The 18205-nt window shown below is 40.0% G+C and overlaps 1 long non-coding RNA gene across 6 annotated transcripts; it reads right to left on the bottom strand.

The window, feature by feature from the left end:
* Positions 1-11261: 11261 nt before the first annotated feature.
* LOC147474037 (uncharacterized) lies at positions 11262-17217 on the bottom strand. Of its 6 annotated transcripts, none has more exons than XR_015210174.1 (9): positions 17019-17217; positions 16308-16685; positions 16175-16244; positions 14898-15103; positions 14668-14736; positions 14084-14231; positions 12089-12572; positions 11813-11869; positions 11262-11645 (listed from the first exon to the last, which is right to left on the bottom strand). It is a non-coding gene; the product is annotated as an uncharacterized LOC147474037 (long non-coding RNA). The 6 variants fall into 6 exon arrangements; XR_015210170.1 differs by having other exon boundaries at positions 12089-12604; positions 14084-14239; positions 16325-16685; positions 17019-17211; XR_015210169.1 differs by having other exon boundaries at positions 14084-14239; positions 16325-16685; positions 17019-17210.
* Positions 17218-18205: the final 988 nt, after the last annotated feature.

Raw genomic sequence — 18205 nt, 5'->3', positions numbered from 1 at the left:
AAACACCAGGCAGCGCCCCGAGACAACTCCTCATTGAAGTAGTTGACCGACCTGCCTACCAAGTATAGCACGTCTTAGAAATCAGCGACCTCTGCCCACTCTCTGAAGATCAGATGAGCCAAACATGGATGCAACCCATCATAGAGTACATCTAGAAAGGCACACTTCCGGCAGAACAGAGCAAAGCTAGGCAGATTCCATACCAAGCGCGTCGCTATTGTGTTCTAAATAACAAGTTGTTTCGAAAGTCTGCTGGAGGACCTCACTTGAGATGCTTAAGTCCAACTCAGGGTCAATTGATTTTTGCTGAGATTCATGAAAGAGAATGAGGCAATCATGCTGGAGGTCGTTCTTTGGCCCACAAAGCGATCTCTCAAGGATACTTTTGGCCTCGCATGTAGATCGACGCCAAGGTATATGTGCTCAAATGCCAAACATTTGGCCACAACATCATCCAACCCGCTCGGGAGTTGATCAGCATTGCAAGTCCCTGGCCATTCCACATATGGGGCATGGACATCATGGGACCATTCATCCCACAGAAAAGCACTGGGTTCTGCTTCGTTTTAGCTACAACCGATTACTTCACCAAGTGGATCGAAGCAGTTCCTTTGGCACATGTCAAGGAGTCACACGTCAGAAATTTTATCTGGACTCACATTGTCACCAGATTTGGTCTGCCACACACCTTAGTGATGGACAATGGTTTCCAGTTCAAAGGCAAAACGGTCAAAGAATTTTTAGCCAAGTGGAAGATAGTTCACGCATTCTCCACTCCACAGTACATTCAAAGCAATGGTCAAGCAGAAGCCAGCAATAAGGCCATTTTAGAAAACTTAAAGAAAAAGATCGAAAAGAACAAGAGCCAATGGCCAAACCAGCTAGAGAACATTCTCAGGGTCATCGCGACGACGAAATTCGCTCCAAAGACAGCGAAGTCACCATTCTCCTTGTGTTATGGCACCGGCCGTTATTCCAACCGAATCGACAATCATAACAACTCGATCCGAAAGCTTGTCGAAGTCGGAGACATAATAACTCGATCCTAGCCGAGAGGTTGATTTGTTTGGAGGAGCCCGCGATCCGAAAGCTATCAAAGTGGCATCATATCAACAGATTCTAAAGAGGTCCTACAACAAACGAGTACATCCTAGATCCTTCCACCCTGGTGATCTAGTTCAAAAAGACACAGGATGATTCTAAACTAGCGTTAATATGGGAAGGACCGTGCGTAGTAGACCGAAGTCGCAGGGCAATGGGGCCTCTTGGATAAAGACACAAGAAGGGACAAAGACTTCCACGACTTTGAACACTTACTTGTTAAAGAGATTTTATCAATAAAAATTCAGTCTCGTAAATAGTCATGTTCTTAATCTTCGATAATTCAGATAGTTTAGTTACATTTGTATTGTCAACCACTCCAGTCAAATACTTATGGGATTAACTTCGTGAGAATGCTCTCAACGAGCCATACGCCCCAAATTCTAAAAAACTTAGCCAGCGAACGCTCTCCTCGAGCTTACAGGCTCATAGCCTCTCCAAATCTAACCAAGTTAAGGACCCATACCCCTGGGATTAACTTCGTGAGAACGCTCTCAACGAGCCATACGCCCCCAGCGGCTAAAAACGCTCTTCGCGAACAGAACGCTCTCCGGAGCTTACATGCTCATAGCATCTCCAAATCTCACCAAGTTAAGGACCCATACCCATCGCCCCGGATTAACCCGTGAGAACGCCTCAACGAGCCATACGCCTCTCCAAATCTGGCTAAAAACGCCATGGAACGTAACGCTCTCCGAGCTTACAGCTCATAGCTTCTCCAAATCTCACCAAGTTAAGGACCCATACACCTAGGGATTAACCCGGAGAACGCCTCAGCGAGCAATACGCCCGGGGGCTACAAACGCCTCGGGAGCCATAAATAAATGACTAAAAACGCCCGCGCAGCGAGCGTAACGCCTCCGGAGCTTACAGCTCATAGCCTCTCCAAATCTCACCAAGTTAAGGACCCATACCCACGGATTAACCCGTGAGAACGCTCTCGATGAGCAATACGCCTTAGGGGCTACAAACGCCTCAATGAGCCATACACCCCTCAAATGGCTAAAAACGCTCTTCGCGAGCAGCACGCTCTCAGGAGCTTACAGGCTCATAGCCTCTCCAAATCTCACCAAGTTAAGGACCCATACCCCTCGGATTAACCCGGAGAACACCTCTTAGTGAGCAATAACCTCGGGGGCTACAAATGCTCTCAGCCGAGCCACGCCCCAACGGCTAAAAACGCCATGAATAGAACGCCTCCGGAGCTTACAGGCTCATAGCCTCCCCAAATCTCACCAAGTTAAGGACCCATACCCACAGGATTAACCGAGAACGCGGAGAACGCTTTCAATGAGCAATACGCCTCTCATGGGCTACTTAAATCGAACAGCACATCGCTTTAAACTAAGTCTTAAGCTTCATATCCACAATATGCTAAGTCTTAAGCTTCATATCCACAATTATCATAAACGGAATAGTAGCCAAAAGAGATCTAGCATAAGCAAAAACATGAATTTCATGCATATTCATTAAAAGTACGGCGGGCCCAAAGCCCAGATAGTGTTCACGCTTCCACCGACCTGCTGGGTTTACCCAAGAAATCCAGATCGGCAGCTGTTATACTCGTTAAAAGGCACCGAGCTGCCACCTTCGTGGAAACCAGCTCGTCAAGTATTTAACGAAAAAAAAAGAAGAAGAGGGCGAACTGCTCAGGCAAGCCTGAGAAACCAGCTCTATTGTTAACTCTCATATAGAGAGGAGGGATCACAACACAAACAAACAAATCGACTACGTTCAAAGCTTACAAAGAGAAGTTCGGGCAGTCAGCGTCCTGCGTCTGTCACAACATGCTTATCCCTGGGCGCGACACTGGTCGAGGGGAGATGGCTCACATTACGGGCAACAACAAGCGCGGCGGCGTCTTCAGCTTCCTGGTCATACTTCTCCAGTAGCTCCACGTACAACTCCGCTAGTACATAATGATCTTCACAAGTATCCCTTCCAGGAGACATCTCGATATAGCAGCCGAGTGGAACCTACAATCAGAACGCTTCACCATGCGCTTCTTTCCAGTACGACCAACGTAGTAGAAGTCGCTCCCCACATCACCACGACGCGGGGACGAGCTGCCAGACGCAGCATGGCGATCTTGCTCCCCATCGTCACCTCCGCGACTCGGAGACCTGAAGACGACCCCACCAGGTAGCCCACCCCCTCCGACCTTCGCACGCTTGCCTTTCCTAGCACCAGAATCTTCAGCCTTACACTTACCATGGTTTGCCAGCGGGTGAGGTCGGAATGCCATCTCCTCCATCACGAGGGGTGAAGTCTCCCTATCCCCCTCGCTACCACCAGCACTCCGGGCGATACGTCTAGCCATTGTCAGTCCTACAGAGCACATTCAAGCATCAGCGAGCTACCACGCAAACAAAGTTTCCTAAGATAAACTACGAATCAAGCAAAGCACAGACGTACCTGAGATGATCAGTAGAAGCTTGAAACCTCGCACCGTTTAAGAAAGCAGAGCAAACTCGAAGAAAAGATAGGCAAATACTCTTCAGTTTCTCGAAACATCTCTATTTATGCCTATGAAACGTCTCTTCCCAAGACAAGTCATAATGGCATTGAGACGCCAAACGGCAGGCCACCTGCCACCCATCATTTCATATCTCCCAACTGCCCACATTCCGACACGTGCCACATGCACGCAATGTAGCTAAGGCAGCTCCAGAGTAGCGCCCGCCCCGGCCCTCATGGACACACGCGCGACCGACAAACCAGCCCGAGTCCTGTGGCATCGACACCGTATCCTCCGCCGCGACCGGGTCGCAAATAAAGATACCCATACTTACAAAGTGCAAACATTCATATCGTACATAAGACTAAGTATAGAAAGCAAAAACAACAAGTTTCACATTCATAAAAGTCTTAACTTATGACATTAGGAAGCCCGGTTTATGAGACTAACCGTGGTTCTTTCGAGAATACTCGTGAAATCCAAAGACAGTTAGCCGCTAGTTATCATAATCAATGGCAAAGAAGAAAAAGAGTTGCCCAGGTCAACCTAGGAAACCAGCTCTATTGCTTACGGCCAGAGGCCAATTACAACCACAAACAGCAACAAACTTGTTAAACAACATCATCAAGATCTTCTCCAAGAGCGACATTCAACATAGGGGCAGAGCTCGGATCACTAGAAGACACCACAACCTGCCTCAACAAAGAACCACACATTTAGCCCGGACCACGGCCGGGTCACTCACCACACCAGGGGGAAGGCACGCACTACAGAATTGCTAGCATCTTCGGGTAGTCCGCGCCCCGTTCTCCCCGGTTACGTGTTCCCGCTCCTCCTGCAGGTCGTCCAATTTCTTCTCCAGTTCCTCCACCTCAGCACGGATGGTGAGATAGGCCTCTTTCGCTTGCAGTGTGGAAGTCTTACATCATTCAGGATAGGTGTTTGCTGCGACTAGCTGGCCCCTCAACACCTCCACCTCATGCTTCAACCCGATCGACTCATTCACTGCAGATGTCTTCTCCAGAGTCAAGGCAATGAGATGGGGCCTCAGCGCATCCAGCTCTTTCTTCTCAGACTATTGCACAGCTCGCAGATTCGAAAGCTCGTCCTTTAGCGACTCGACCTCCGTCTTCTCCAGGTCAGCGATCTGCGCGGCCGTCTTCAGCTTCTGGTACCCAGCGATCAGCTGCGACAACTCGCACAACATATCACGTTAGTGTCAAACAACATCATATAACGCGATAACACAACCAAGTTGAGCGCAAAGGTTACTTACCAGGCACATCGCCTTATCCATCCCCCTCAAATTCGACTCCAGCTCCTTTGCATCCAGGTCCTTCCTATCACCGTCCAGAGTCATACCCTCCAGCAAACAAGCAGCTATGGGTGCGGACTTGTAGCTGCAGTCTGACCTCCTCACATAACGCTTCTTCCCGGTCATTTCATCTATGTACATCAGGTTGTGCTCCAGCTCGTCTTTTCCAATATTGGAGTGCCCCTTACCAATCTCTCTCACACCAACCTTCCCCTTCATCTTGCTAGAAGCATCTCCAACAACCCTGGTCTGAGCGACCTCCGGGGCAACCTCCGGGGCGTCCTCACCTAGGACGCTGAAGTCGGGCATCGGTCTCGCCCTCGAGCTGCGAGCCGCCCTTCCCCCGGTTCGCACTTCACCACCTCGCAGTGCGGTCACAGCCACCCTCGCAACCTTCGCAGGTCGAGACTCTGGGACTTCGAAGAGAACGTCCTCCAAATTGAACGGAGCGTCCTCTTGGCCCTTCCCCACGCCAGACCCAGAGGTACCAAAGACTCCAAATTTGTCGGTCTTTCACCCGAGACGCGCCTCGGTTCCTATCTTCCCTAGTAACCAGATCACTCCTACGCTTCTCCATCACAGGTTTCCTCGACATCCTCCCGCTCACCTTATCCCGCGCTCTGGTCTTTTGCACTTTCCTTCTCTCCCTAATAACGGGCCCTCCCCATTATTCAAAGAAATTAGCAACTTCTGGTAGCTTTGCTCGTTTCTCAGCTCGCGTCAACCTAGCGAACCTCTCGATCACCTGTCGACTCGACTCCTTTTCCAAGTGGATATCTGCACAGACAACGAAACAACAATTTCAATACAAAATCAACCAACGCAAGATCGATATTACCAGACAACGCACTGGTACCCACCAGTAAAGTCGCATATTTTATTGTCCACACCGAACCCGCCGCGACAAGAGGCTTCCAACAAGCGCCAAATGTCGTTTATCCCACGACTCATTACTTTTACCATCCGGCGGCGCCGACAACAGAGCTTTCGAGTTTGCAAGCTAAAGTTCGATGGACCGAGATCGCTTTTAATAGGTAATGCTCGATAATATCGGTGACCTCTATCCGATACTCACACCGGGCGCTCAACAGTCAAAAACCTTGAACAACCACCACGTGTTACCCACAAACCGAACAGCGCCTTGCCACGGTTCAAGAACTCACAAACCAAATTGAGAACGGTATCGTCATGTAATACCGCCGCCTCCCCTCACGGATTATCACCCCATGATTCGGTGGGGTGTACCTATCGCTATAGACCAGAGCGTTCTGGTCAGGCTCATGGATCTCCAGACCGCTTACGGTTATCCCATATTTCTCTCTTAAATATGGGAACGCCAAAGCATGTACGTCCCACGATAAGGCGGCACCATTAGAAGATGACATCTCTCACGACACTGGGCTAGCTTCAGTATTCTGAGACGCAGATCGAGCCGCATTTTCCTCACTTCCAGCCCCCTCAACCGCCTCATCTTCATCATCACCCTCAACCACCCCACACACAGACTCATCTCTCTCTTCCTCTTCGTCATCCCAACCAAGAGAAACTTCACGAACCTCATTAGATCGCGTGTCGTCTGAGTCAGACATCTTTCTTCTAACCCTAACAATTTTAGCCACTAGTAACTAACCGATTACCCTAATAGCTCTAGAACAGAGACTAAGAACGAAACAAGAAGCAGGAGTTCAACAATGGCAGAAAACTAACATGAAGGATGGTGCGGTAGTGAAGTGGTTTCTACCAGACAAAGCAGCCAAATGACGTTTCAAAAGAGCCAGCGAAATTTTTTGAACAACCGCCCCTCCAGTTTCCAAGGCATCATGATTACACCCCAACCCTAACTGCACACGGCTTCCAACGAACTGTCTTGTCTTTTCACATCCCGAAAAAACGGGGCGACACGTTTTTTCTCTACAACTGCTCAGATTCTCCCACCTACTGGTCACGTGTCAAACATCCACGCTCACCAGCTCACAGGGTACCACATATCGTTCTCCCCAGCTCGGCGGATACCTCCACCTTTAGCACGACCCACACGCGCTATTGTTTTCTCTCGAAGAAACCGCCTCCTCGACCCGGTAGCCCCTTGAGAAGGCCGTAAAGGAGTGATATCCCCTTAGGGAATATTAGGCGCCAGACTTCAACACGGTGGAACTATCACACCGACCTGTGTAACCAATCGCACCTATAAGCTAAGAGAGCGTTCCATAACAGTTTGCACCAGCACGCGAACCACGCTATACTGTGACTCAGCTTGCCTTCTAGAAGCAATCATGAGCATAGGAACATAGGCACGGATCACTGCCCCCAGCTACTGACCATTGCCGCAAGCTATTTGCCCAGACTACTAATCTCCATCATCACAGCAGACCTAGAATGACAGGACTCACACGCCACTTTGATCTAGACCCCACGTTGGTGACCCACTTTACACGTGGTGGGCGAGGATTCATTCCGAACATCTATAAATACCTATAACACCCTGTGTTTTATTTCTTTTATTTTCCTAAGAATAATAATAATAATAAAGATAATAATAATAATAATAGATAATAGATAAATAAAATAGGATAAGTGTTAGTGGAAATAAAAGACGTGGGTTTATGGGATAAACCTTCTTCCCTATTTCGGGGTTTTCCCATTAATGTAAAAAAAAAAGAATAGGGTTTTCAAAAAAAAAAAAAAAAAAAAAACCCCCAAATTAAACGTTTTAGAAAAAAGGGGAGTTTTTCCGGAGAAATGAACTGTTTTTTTATTTTATCCCCATCCTCAATTTTTTAGTTTTTTTTATTTCACTAAATCTTTTAGAGTTGGACATGTATAAAGAAATAATTTTCCTTGTCTACAGTTTCTGTGCATTTTATCCTCCTTCTGCTTTTTATCCTTGGTACTGTCGTTGTATCGTTAAAACTGTGTCGTTGTATCGTTAAAACTGGTTAAATGCTAGGATATTGCGCGATTGATATTAAACCGTGAACTCTAAAAGTGAATTATTTGTTAACTCTGAAGTGAATTGTTAACCCTGTTGAACTCTGAGATTGTTTAAAGTGAACTGTTATAAGTGGACTAGTGAAACTAGGAAGTTTACTCTATTAGAGTTAGAACGAGGCTGTTAATGGCGTAGTCAAGCCAACAGAAGGAAATTGTCGAAATTTTGTTAAAGTTTTAACTCCTTTTTGTTTTGATTGGAAATTGTTGATGATTTATTGACGGCGATTTGTTGGTGTCGCGAGATGGGGCTGTTGAAGCTCCGGAGGAGCAGTAATGGCGCCCAAACCAAACCAAATTCGTCATGATTTTGATTGTTGGAATGATTTGTTGTTGGTTTTGTTGTAAGGTTAGGCTGTAGCTTTGATTGTTGATTGTTGAAGGGAGATTAGGTACTGGAGAGTGTGAAGGGAAGCTTGAAGACGCATCAATGGCGTCCAGTCGAGTTTTTCACAGTTTAATAAAATCGCGATTTGTTGGTATCATTGGGTAGGGGTTTTCAGCAGGAACCAAACTGCTGGGTTCAAATTGGGTGGCGAGTGATGGCCGGTGGTGGCTGTGGTGGTGGAGGCTGTGAGGGAGGAAGGAGATGAACAGTGCGTTTTTGGTTTGTAGTTGGGCTTGGGCCGAACTCAGTTATGGGCTTTAGTTTAGATTTTCAAATTTGGATTTTTGTATTAGACTTTGGGCTTTTTGGGCTTTTTGGGTTAAAGGAGTTTGGGACTTCCAAGTCGAACTTTTTGACCAGAGTTGACTTTGACTAGAGTTTTGAGTTTGACTTTGACCGGTTGACATGGTTTTAACTTCGGATTTGATTTGGGTTATTAGGATAGATCTGGGTTATTAGCACGTTTGGCATTTTTACATACCTACATTTATATGTGTATATGTGTATTAACTACTTATGTGATATTTTGATGATATGGTTATGACACTTTGGATTAATAACGCGTAAACCACCATTTAATATATGTAATAAATTTCAATCAGGACCTTTAACTCTCCACTTCAAGTTTTGGATTTGAGACGTACAGTCAAGCCATTGAATGCACAAATGGCAGGAAAAGATATAACATGTATAACATTCCTACAGAATTTTGTCTTGAATGTCTGTTATAATAAAATTCTGTGTTCCTCGAATGTAGAAATGTATGAATGACCTGTGCATTCATTAGATCACAGGGGAAAAGATTTTTCGACATTGGGTATTTGAATACATTAGAATATCTACGTATATTTATATCAATTCTAACTTTCTTTTCTGCGATACTTAATAATATTTTGTCTTGGCCAGAGGTCCTACCAATATTAAAATGAATTAGAATGAGTTAATAAAATGGGAAGTTAATAAAATTTATCTTTATATTAAAATGAATTTCCAAATGAGTTATTTAAGGTTATTAAATGTAGGTTTATAAATAGTTAAGTAAACTCAATTTGAATTCCACCCGATATTTTATAATCTTTTTATAATATATCATATTGGGACCTCGCAATGTATTATTAAAATACTTTATGGGGATTTAAAATGTTTTAATTTTGAGATGATGAATTACATCTTGTCTTTCGAAACGATTTATTTATTTATTTATATTTCATTATATGAAAAAAATTGCAAACCCTTTTGGCGTGGGTGTGTTCTTAGGAACATAGGATGGAACAGCGTGTGATTAGGATTAGTCGCTCACAGAGCGGTCCATTAGTTTTCTTTTAGGTCCGATTTTTGGAAGAATGTAATAACGTATTTTATCTTTTTCAAATGAGAACATGGTAGTGAGGAATTTATTAAATGTTTTATTTGGAAGGATGTTATCTTAATTTAATTGTTTAAATTTTTGTTATTTAAGTTGATTTTTTATGAATGGTACTTCTAAAATTTTTGTCATGTAGTATCCCCTGTCATAGTGCAGGGTTTTAAACAAGTGATCCATGATGTTTGAGATTTTCTTTATCTCAAATATTCACTTTGTTTTTAGATTAGAAATTGGTTTTCACCAACCCATTCTTGCCTCCCGACAAAACCCGCCTAAAAATCACGTGGCAAGGTCAAACTCGGTACCCCTTATATCCCTTTTTCAGTTCCCATCCTACTGTATATGTAAAAGAAAGCTGAATCACACCTTTACAGAGTCGTTGGTGTTAAACGTTATTTTTGTTTTTGTTTGGTGTACAAAGTACAAACTGCTTTTTTTATCCCCATCCTCAATTTTTTAATTCACGATTCCAAAAATAGTTTTAAAGGCCGTCTATTTGTTTCTAAACACCCTCCTTATACTATCTCCTAAAAAATCTCATCCTCTACTCACGGACTTTTAAGGGTAATTACTCTTTTATCATTTAAGGTAATGTCTATTAGTTGTACCATTGTAGCTATAACAATGTTAATTCAGTTTGGTGAAAAAGGTTGAGGACTCAAGTGCTGCACAGGGAAAGATTGCAGAAGAGGTAGACCAGGGGTGTGCCTAATTCATGGACCTTAGATTGCGTCCTCGCTAGTGGTCTTATATATTAATAATCAAGTTACGAAAGTAAACAGCACAGACATTGGTATGCATGCAGTCATGAGTCATGCACTAACGGAGCTCTACTCCAAGCCTCTTCTTCTCATACAGTTTTTGTGATGGTGTCCTACGCAATTCAGGCGCAAAATCACTTGTAATGGTAAAATGGAAAGGTTTCGGTAACATTTTCTGAGAAACAGTAAAGAAAATACCAAATGCATTTGGTCAGAGTATATACACAATTTGGGATGTGGCAATACCATTTCCATGTCGCAAATCAGAGTTCATCTATCCATAGTCTTGATCGACCACATAGCAAGAGAATCATCTAGGTAAAGAAGAGGTTTGGGGTTGAGATTACAAGAAATGTGTTCTAGCTTCACGGACTTCCCAAACCTACAGAAGTATAGTTCATGCATCCATGGTGCCTACGGTTTTGCTTTGAAGGAGGCACATTTACCATTTTCACATACCTACATTTTGGTTCAAAGAGACCAGGTCAGAATGATGTATGGTGTTTTGGATGATCCACCATTTGAAAGATTCAAGCAGGACGTACAGTCAAGCCAGGCACAGGGGGCAGGGGCTCACGCATACTACATTCCTACTTTTGTCTTCCACTACAGAATAAAACCTGTACAAGAAAAAGGGTGCACGCAGGAAAAGACAAACATGTATAACATTGACAGAATTCAGTTTAATCAATACTAATAATACTTGTAAGAGGTAAGTATGAAGGAGCAATCACTTACAGGTGTACGGTTGTACCTAGGAGTTGGCCCCTAATACTTCTTAAATAGTATACAGGCAGATAATCTATTAATGCACAGTGGGCGAAAATGCTCATCTGCAATTTCAGGAGGCCACGTCAACAGTATTTTTAAGTGAGTACACAAAGTTAATTACAAAGCAGGACAATATTTTGATTTATTGCAAATTGATCCTTGCCCTGAATTTCATTGGACGCAGGAAGTTCTCGAGATTGTTTAGATGTTCTCGAGATACATATATTAATAACAAACCAATTACACACCAATCACAATTTTGATTCGTGATATAACTACAGAACATTAAAACATATAAATTGATTCTAAAACAGAAACCCTTCGACCTAATAAACTATGAATCCTAATAAAACAAAAACCTTTCAACCCTAACAATCAAACTTTCTAAATACCAACTTCAAGGACTTCAAACTTTAAGAACCCGCAACTCTTCAAACTTGATGTGCTTCAATTAGTTAATCAACAACTTCAATTACTCCTTCAAAGTTACTTTATTCCTGTTGAAAAATAATATGGAAAAAATAGTTAGATTTACTAATAAGGTTGATCAATCTTCCTTTTTCTTTTTCCTATAAAAAAAGCATAACACAGTTCTTATTTTATTTATTTTCGATATTCTTTCATTCTTTTTGCAATGTCTATTTGACAGGTACATAAAACTTACCTTTACAATGAATTCCATGATTGTTCTTTTCCATCAGCAACATAGTTTCATAAACGCCTGCAAATAGGCAAAAAAAAAATCACCGTTATCGTGTTGTACTATGATTAAGTTGGGTGGGTTGGGTTGGGAATAACCCTTCCTAGAAAAATAACCAAAAAGAAAGTACAGAAGAAGAACCCCATACAGAAGACGGAGAATTGGAACAAAAAAACACATAAAAAAAATAAGAAGAAGAAGAAGAAATAGTGAGGGTAGTGATAGAATGTTGGAACCAACCTTTACTTTCAATATGTTGGAAAATAACAATGATGATGTTGATTGTTGATTGTTGTTTATTGCTTCAGCTTCCCTTTCAACTTCAATGACTTCAAACTCTTTAACAGTCTCCAGACATATGTACTAAGTCATTCAACTTGCTTTTTCTGGCCGGATTCTCTAGCAACAACCAATGATAAAGCATTTTCCTTAAATCTTCTATGGTCAGCTTAAGTGTCTTCTCTAATTTGGCTATTTTGTCCTCATATAAATGTGTTTGCCCCAATGTCTCCTCAAACTCACTCTTTATCACAAAAAATAATTTCTCCTGCTAAATTGCTTGGTCTTTAAATGAGCTCAAATCCTGATAAATTTGATCAGCACGCTCCTTCTCTTCCAGCAAAGCTGATATCTTGACTAACTCTTGCTGTAATTGCTCCTTCTCTTCAATCACCGAGTTTAAGGCCTTCTCACTTTCCAACACTAATGCTTCAAGTGAAACTAACTGATAAGCACCCAAAACTGTATTATAAAAACCTGTAGAGACATAACATTTCGGTCAATTTTGTGCTTAATAATCATGAAATAATTGCATCTTCGTGCTTTTTGCAGGTTTGAGCAACTAATGTAAAAATGATGATAAGCCAGCATTTAAGCACAGAATAGGGAGTATACACATGCTTACCGATCAAACCCATATGAAGCCCAACAAATCCGGACTAAAGCCCAAAGACTCAAATAGTACATAATCCAGTCAGAAACGGGATTACGTGCACATAAGCGTCAAACTTCCAAATCTCATATCTCTTGAACCAGGACTCCGAATGCAACGAGTGAACTGCTCCGACGATCAGTGCGACGAACTCTAAGCATAGGCGGGAAGTTGTAAAAATGCCAAAAGACCGGATCACCACCGATGACGTGGACCCACTAGGCGGGCCCATAAGATTTGATGAGTCATCATGCAAGTCAAGACAAAGGTGCAAATAATTGGTGCAAATTTGACACCTTGCATGAAGTTAATGAGTTGGTTGGATTTAGGTGATGATTATCTAAAAAAATGAAAGGTGTCAAATGGGGATTAGTTGTGGATAAGTGAAAAATAAATGAGAAGAGAGTGTTTCACGTGGGAAAAGAGAAAAATGCTCTCTTATGTAAAGGGAGACTGATTTTGGGAGTTGGCTAGCTTTTACTTCCTTGACTTTTACTTTTCAATTACTTCCATGTCTTTACTTTTAGTTTTTAATTTTAAGAAAAAAAAAGCTTGTAACTTGTTAATGGAGGACTACACCTTCTAGTTCTTGAATAAAAACTTCTGTTTTCCTTAGGTAATTAGTTGGCTTTGTATTCATTTATTCTTTCTATCTCTTTTTACTTATCTTACTTGTAGTTTTAATCAAATGCTAGGATCATGAGCTAAAACTCTCCCAATGGGAGGGTTAATGATGCTCATGTGAGGATCAGGCTATAAATTTAGGATTCCAAAATCACTACTTAAAATACTTAGGTTCTATTTTTCATCATGTCCCAAAATGACAGAGATTGACAAATATCTGATCAACTGTTGTGAAGTAGAACTAGGAGTTGGAATAATATTTCAGAGATGAAATATCATTTTAATTCTACATGCTAGCATGATATGTTTAGAGATAGGTATATTATGTTAGGGATTTGAGATGGTAGTGACCTGTTTCTAAAAGACTTGTAGCTAGGCCTTGCATAAGTAGGATTAATCCTTCCCTATCTTTCTCTCTCTTTCATTTAACTATAAACAAACTTACAAATTTTAGATAACTTGTGTAAAAAAAAATCTATCTATCAAATCCTTCTCACTTAGTTCTCCAAGGTGTATATTTCAGTTGTGATCATTTAGATTCTTGTCTTAGAAGTTGGAACGAAATCCCTACTCGAACTAGATTGGCATTCTAAAAGAAAAACAGTAAGTAAGGAATTATTGAGTTTTAGCACGTAATAAGTAAATTTATAAAAACACTGAAAAGTGTTAAGATCACTAACCGTTCTCTTTGTCCCTCATATTTCATTTTCATGAGATATAATCTACGCTCAGCATCCTGGGCTGCTTCTTTGAAAATAGTTCCACGGATCTCTTGCATGATAACTGACTCCATACATGAATCTTCAATGCCCCATCTGATGAATATAGCTTTATTGCTACAAATTTCATATTAGACTCCTCTTTAGACCATTTGATTGACTTAGGAACTACACTTGGCACTAAATCCTTTGAATCATATATACTCAACCTCAAATTAAGCATTGTAAATACTTCTTTCTGTACTTGAAACTTGACAATAAGAACTGTAAAAAAATACACTGTAAATACTTCTTTATTATGTTGAAACCTATTTTTCACCAACATATACTATTTTTGGTGATGGTAGCACAATGTATGGTCAGCAAGGGACTGATACAACTGACAGACATAGAGATGACATTCTACAAAAGCTAATAAAAAATATTTATTGTGGAGATAAGATCAAGTTTGAACTTTATGTGGTTTTTTCTTTCAACACTTTTTTTTCCACATATCTTATATGTAGTACGTAGTTTTTCATATGAAAGAAGTGAAGGATGCTAACCTGGGCTACTTTTTGTTGAATTTGTGAAGATGCCCATGTCAGGGGAATTGGGAGCTAGGTTTAGAAGCTCTGTAAAAACAAGAAAAAGAACAGAAATTAGAATGTGTAGTTACGCAACAACAATAACAGCAACAACAATAAGAATAGTTAACAGCTGAAACTTTCCTAAAGTCATAGTGGTTATTACCAAGCAAAACCAAAAGACTGAAGACAGATAGTACAATACGTACTTGGACAATCACTGATGTTTGCATTAACCAAGTTACAAACAGTAGGAAGTTGAAGGAGCTTTTAGCTTCCTGAAGGCCCATCTACTTGAACAAACGGGCTCCATCATGAGCCTGCTGGATTATAAAGCACAAACAAATTGGATTTTGTCCTTTATATCTTTCACATGCAGTAGTGCAACACTCTTTAGTAGGTGAATATGCCTTCCCTGTAGCATAGCTTAAACAGTGACCTACTTTGGAAAACTCACTTCTGCACTATTATGTTACTGAAGGTGAAGCACAGAATACTATGACCCATGCATATAACAAAAAAGGAAAATAGCACTGACGTATTTTTTTCTATACAGTTCCTGGAGAGATTAATAACTTAGAAAATGCTAGGATTGCTCGCTATAACAAATGGAGAATTTTAACACGAAAAAGAAATAACGGTAGATTTTTTTAGGTAATTTAACCATTATTGTTAAATTATTATGTATTTCCAATATAAACTAATCTAAATCATTTTCTATTAGTTGATTCAATGCATCATAAAAGGATCTCTACATCTAAAAGTACAACTGCCACTACGTGAATGGTACAAATTCAAAGTCAAAGATTTCAACTTCATAGAACTTAAAGAAGCAAAGAGCAAAATCAATCATCTCCGACAGATTCATGAAAAAGCTACTAAAGGAAATCAAACAACTTGAATACGCCAATGAACAATTTCATGAAATAAATCAAGGCCTACATGTTAATATCATGCACATTGGACAAGAAAATAGGGAATTGCGAACAACACTTGCTAATGTTGAAACATAAAACAGAGAATTGCGAACATCAATTGCTCATGTTGAAACAATCAACATAAGTGATGATGAAGGCAAACAAATGGACGTGACAACTGGTGGAGATTCTGACATAATCAACATTAGTGATGATGAATAGAATAGAGTTACATAGAATTATCAGTTTTTTTAGGAGTTATCATTGGATTATAAATTGTGCCAAGTTTTATTAGGAATGTTCATGCATTTTCATTTGTTTAGAAGTTTTAGAACCTTTAATTAGTAGCTATATGACTACTTATTGCCTTGATTTTGAATGATAACTGATAAAGTACAGTTTATTTTACATAGACGCACTAACTATCTAGGTTACATTAATATATTTGTCACATTAAAAGTCATGGTTCATTATTACCTCATTTCCATTAACAAACCTAGGTGCAATTTCTTTATGCAGCCCAAGCCAATGTAAACATATAATATCTTCTAAAAAAATGGAAGACTTACCATAAATTTGAGTGTCTTCTTTCCCTTAAAATGTGATGTCAACATTTGAAGAAAGCTCATCAATAATCATCTAAGAATGGAAAAATGCAATTTGGATTTAAAAACAGACATAATAGCTAGGCTATTAGGATACCATAATTTCATTATTACCTCCTTTAAGCCTAGGTTCAGTTTCTTCATGCATCTAAGCCAATGGAATATACAACAAGGATATCTCCAACAAAAACATAGTAGAGCATATTATAGACATGATGCAGGATGTTCTCAATCTTTCACGTAGCCCAACCCAAGATATTATACAACGGCGAGTCCTCCAACAAAATAACAAAGAAAAAGAAACATAAAATCAAATCAAAACTGGAAAAATATAGCCAAAAAAAAAAAAATACAACTTTGAAAAATGGAAGGTTAGACCAGAACTTAATTCAAAGTGTAAAATATACCTCATTTTAGGCCAAGTAATTGAGTGAGAGAGCAATAACCACAGGCAAAATAAAACTTTCAAAAGCAACTGCGGGGAAAAAAAGAGTCACCATTAGCATCACACAACAAAGACACAAACAGAACAGTGACAAAGACTAACATCAAATGGAAAGATACCACTAAAGAACATAAAAAAAGGAAAAATCATGAACAAAAACTATTTAACATATAACAAACAATTGGATCAGTGTGTCGAATTGAGTCATCTGTTTAAGAAAATTATACAATCCGATTAAATCAAATAATATTTGGGCACTGTAAAAGAAAAATACGAAAAGCAATATTTTAAAAACAAAATATATACAACAATTCAATAATAGAAAATAGAACAAAGAATAACTAATGTAATTGAGTACTTAACTGGAATATATTTTAAAAGACTTCATAGTGAATAAGTTTGTCTTAAGGTTGATATCATTGATGAAGTGTTGTATCTTTCGGTTTAGAAATTTGAAAAAATTAACTAGAACAGATTGAAATCAACAATATATTATGCCAATATGTGGAACTAACCAATCTCAATCATAAGATTACACAAAATGAAGCAATAAGAAAACATTTCATCAAGTCAATTGAGCTTATCATAACATGTGTCAAGTGTCAACATAAAGGACACGTGTGTTCTAGAAATAAATTGGGCTTTTAAAAAATAAACAATGAGACCAAACCAACTAAATTCAGGAGGCCACAATTGATAACAAATTGGACTTCAAAATTAACGCACTTTTAAATTTTAACTTTTAAAGACCAATTACAGATTTATAATAATGGGCTTCTATGCACCATGGGCTTCAGTTGTAAAACTGGACGTTGGCTTTAACAAATTTATAGACCAAACCAAGTAAATAGTATGCAAAATTAAAACAAAAGCCCAAAACACATGTAAAGCCCAAAACAAAAACAAACCTGGCCATGGGCCGGGCGAAATACTAGTACATACAATAACAGTTCACCTTGAAAAAAAAAATCGGAATCAACAGGTCCACATCTCTATCTCTACTACTTATAAGCAGCGTGAGTGAAGTTAGCCGTTTGCGCTGTGTAACGGTTCTGCTCTGCCTCATTTTTCTGACTAGTGTAAAAGCAAAAAAAAAGTTAGCCGTTTGCGCTGTGTATCGGTTCTGCTCTGCCTCATTTTTCTGACTAGTGTAAAAGCCAAAAAAAAAGTTAGCCGTTTGCGCTGTGTATCGGTTCTGCTCTGCCTCATTTTCCTGACGTGTGTAAAAGCAAAAAAACTGTTCCGAACTTTTGTTTGTTTTTGAAGTACGAAGTTTTGTTTTTTTTGGGACACGTGTAAAAACAATCACTTCGGATCTTTTGTTTGTTTTTGGGTTACCAAGTTTTATTTGTTTTTGGTTGCACGTGTATGATTAATATCACGGACCAAAATATCACCTATATATCTAATATATCACTGATATATATATTGATATTTTAGTACACTGATATTTATATTTCCAATATATATCCACCGACAAATTTAGAATCTTTTTTTTTCCGATATATATCAAAATTTCTAATATAAAATTTTATATCACCAATATAATC

The sequence above is a fragment of the Coptis chinensis genome, unplaced genomic scaffold (assembly GCF_015680905.1).
Source record: "Coptis chinensis isolate HL-2020 unplaced genomic scaffold, ASM1568090v1 utg136_pilon_pilon, whole genome shotgun sequence".
In the NCBI taxonomy this organism is placed as follows: Eukaryota; Viridiplantae; Streptophyta; class Magnoliopsida; order Ranunculales; family Ranunculaceae; genus Coptis; species Coptis chinensis.
This window is presented reverse-complemented; position numbering and strand designations above follow the sequence as displayed.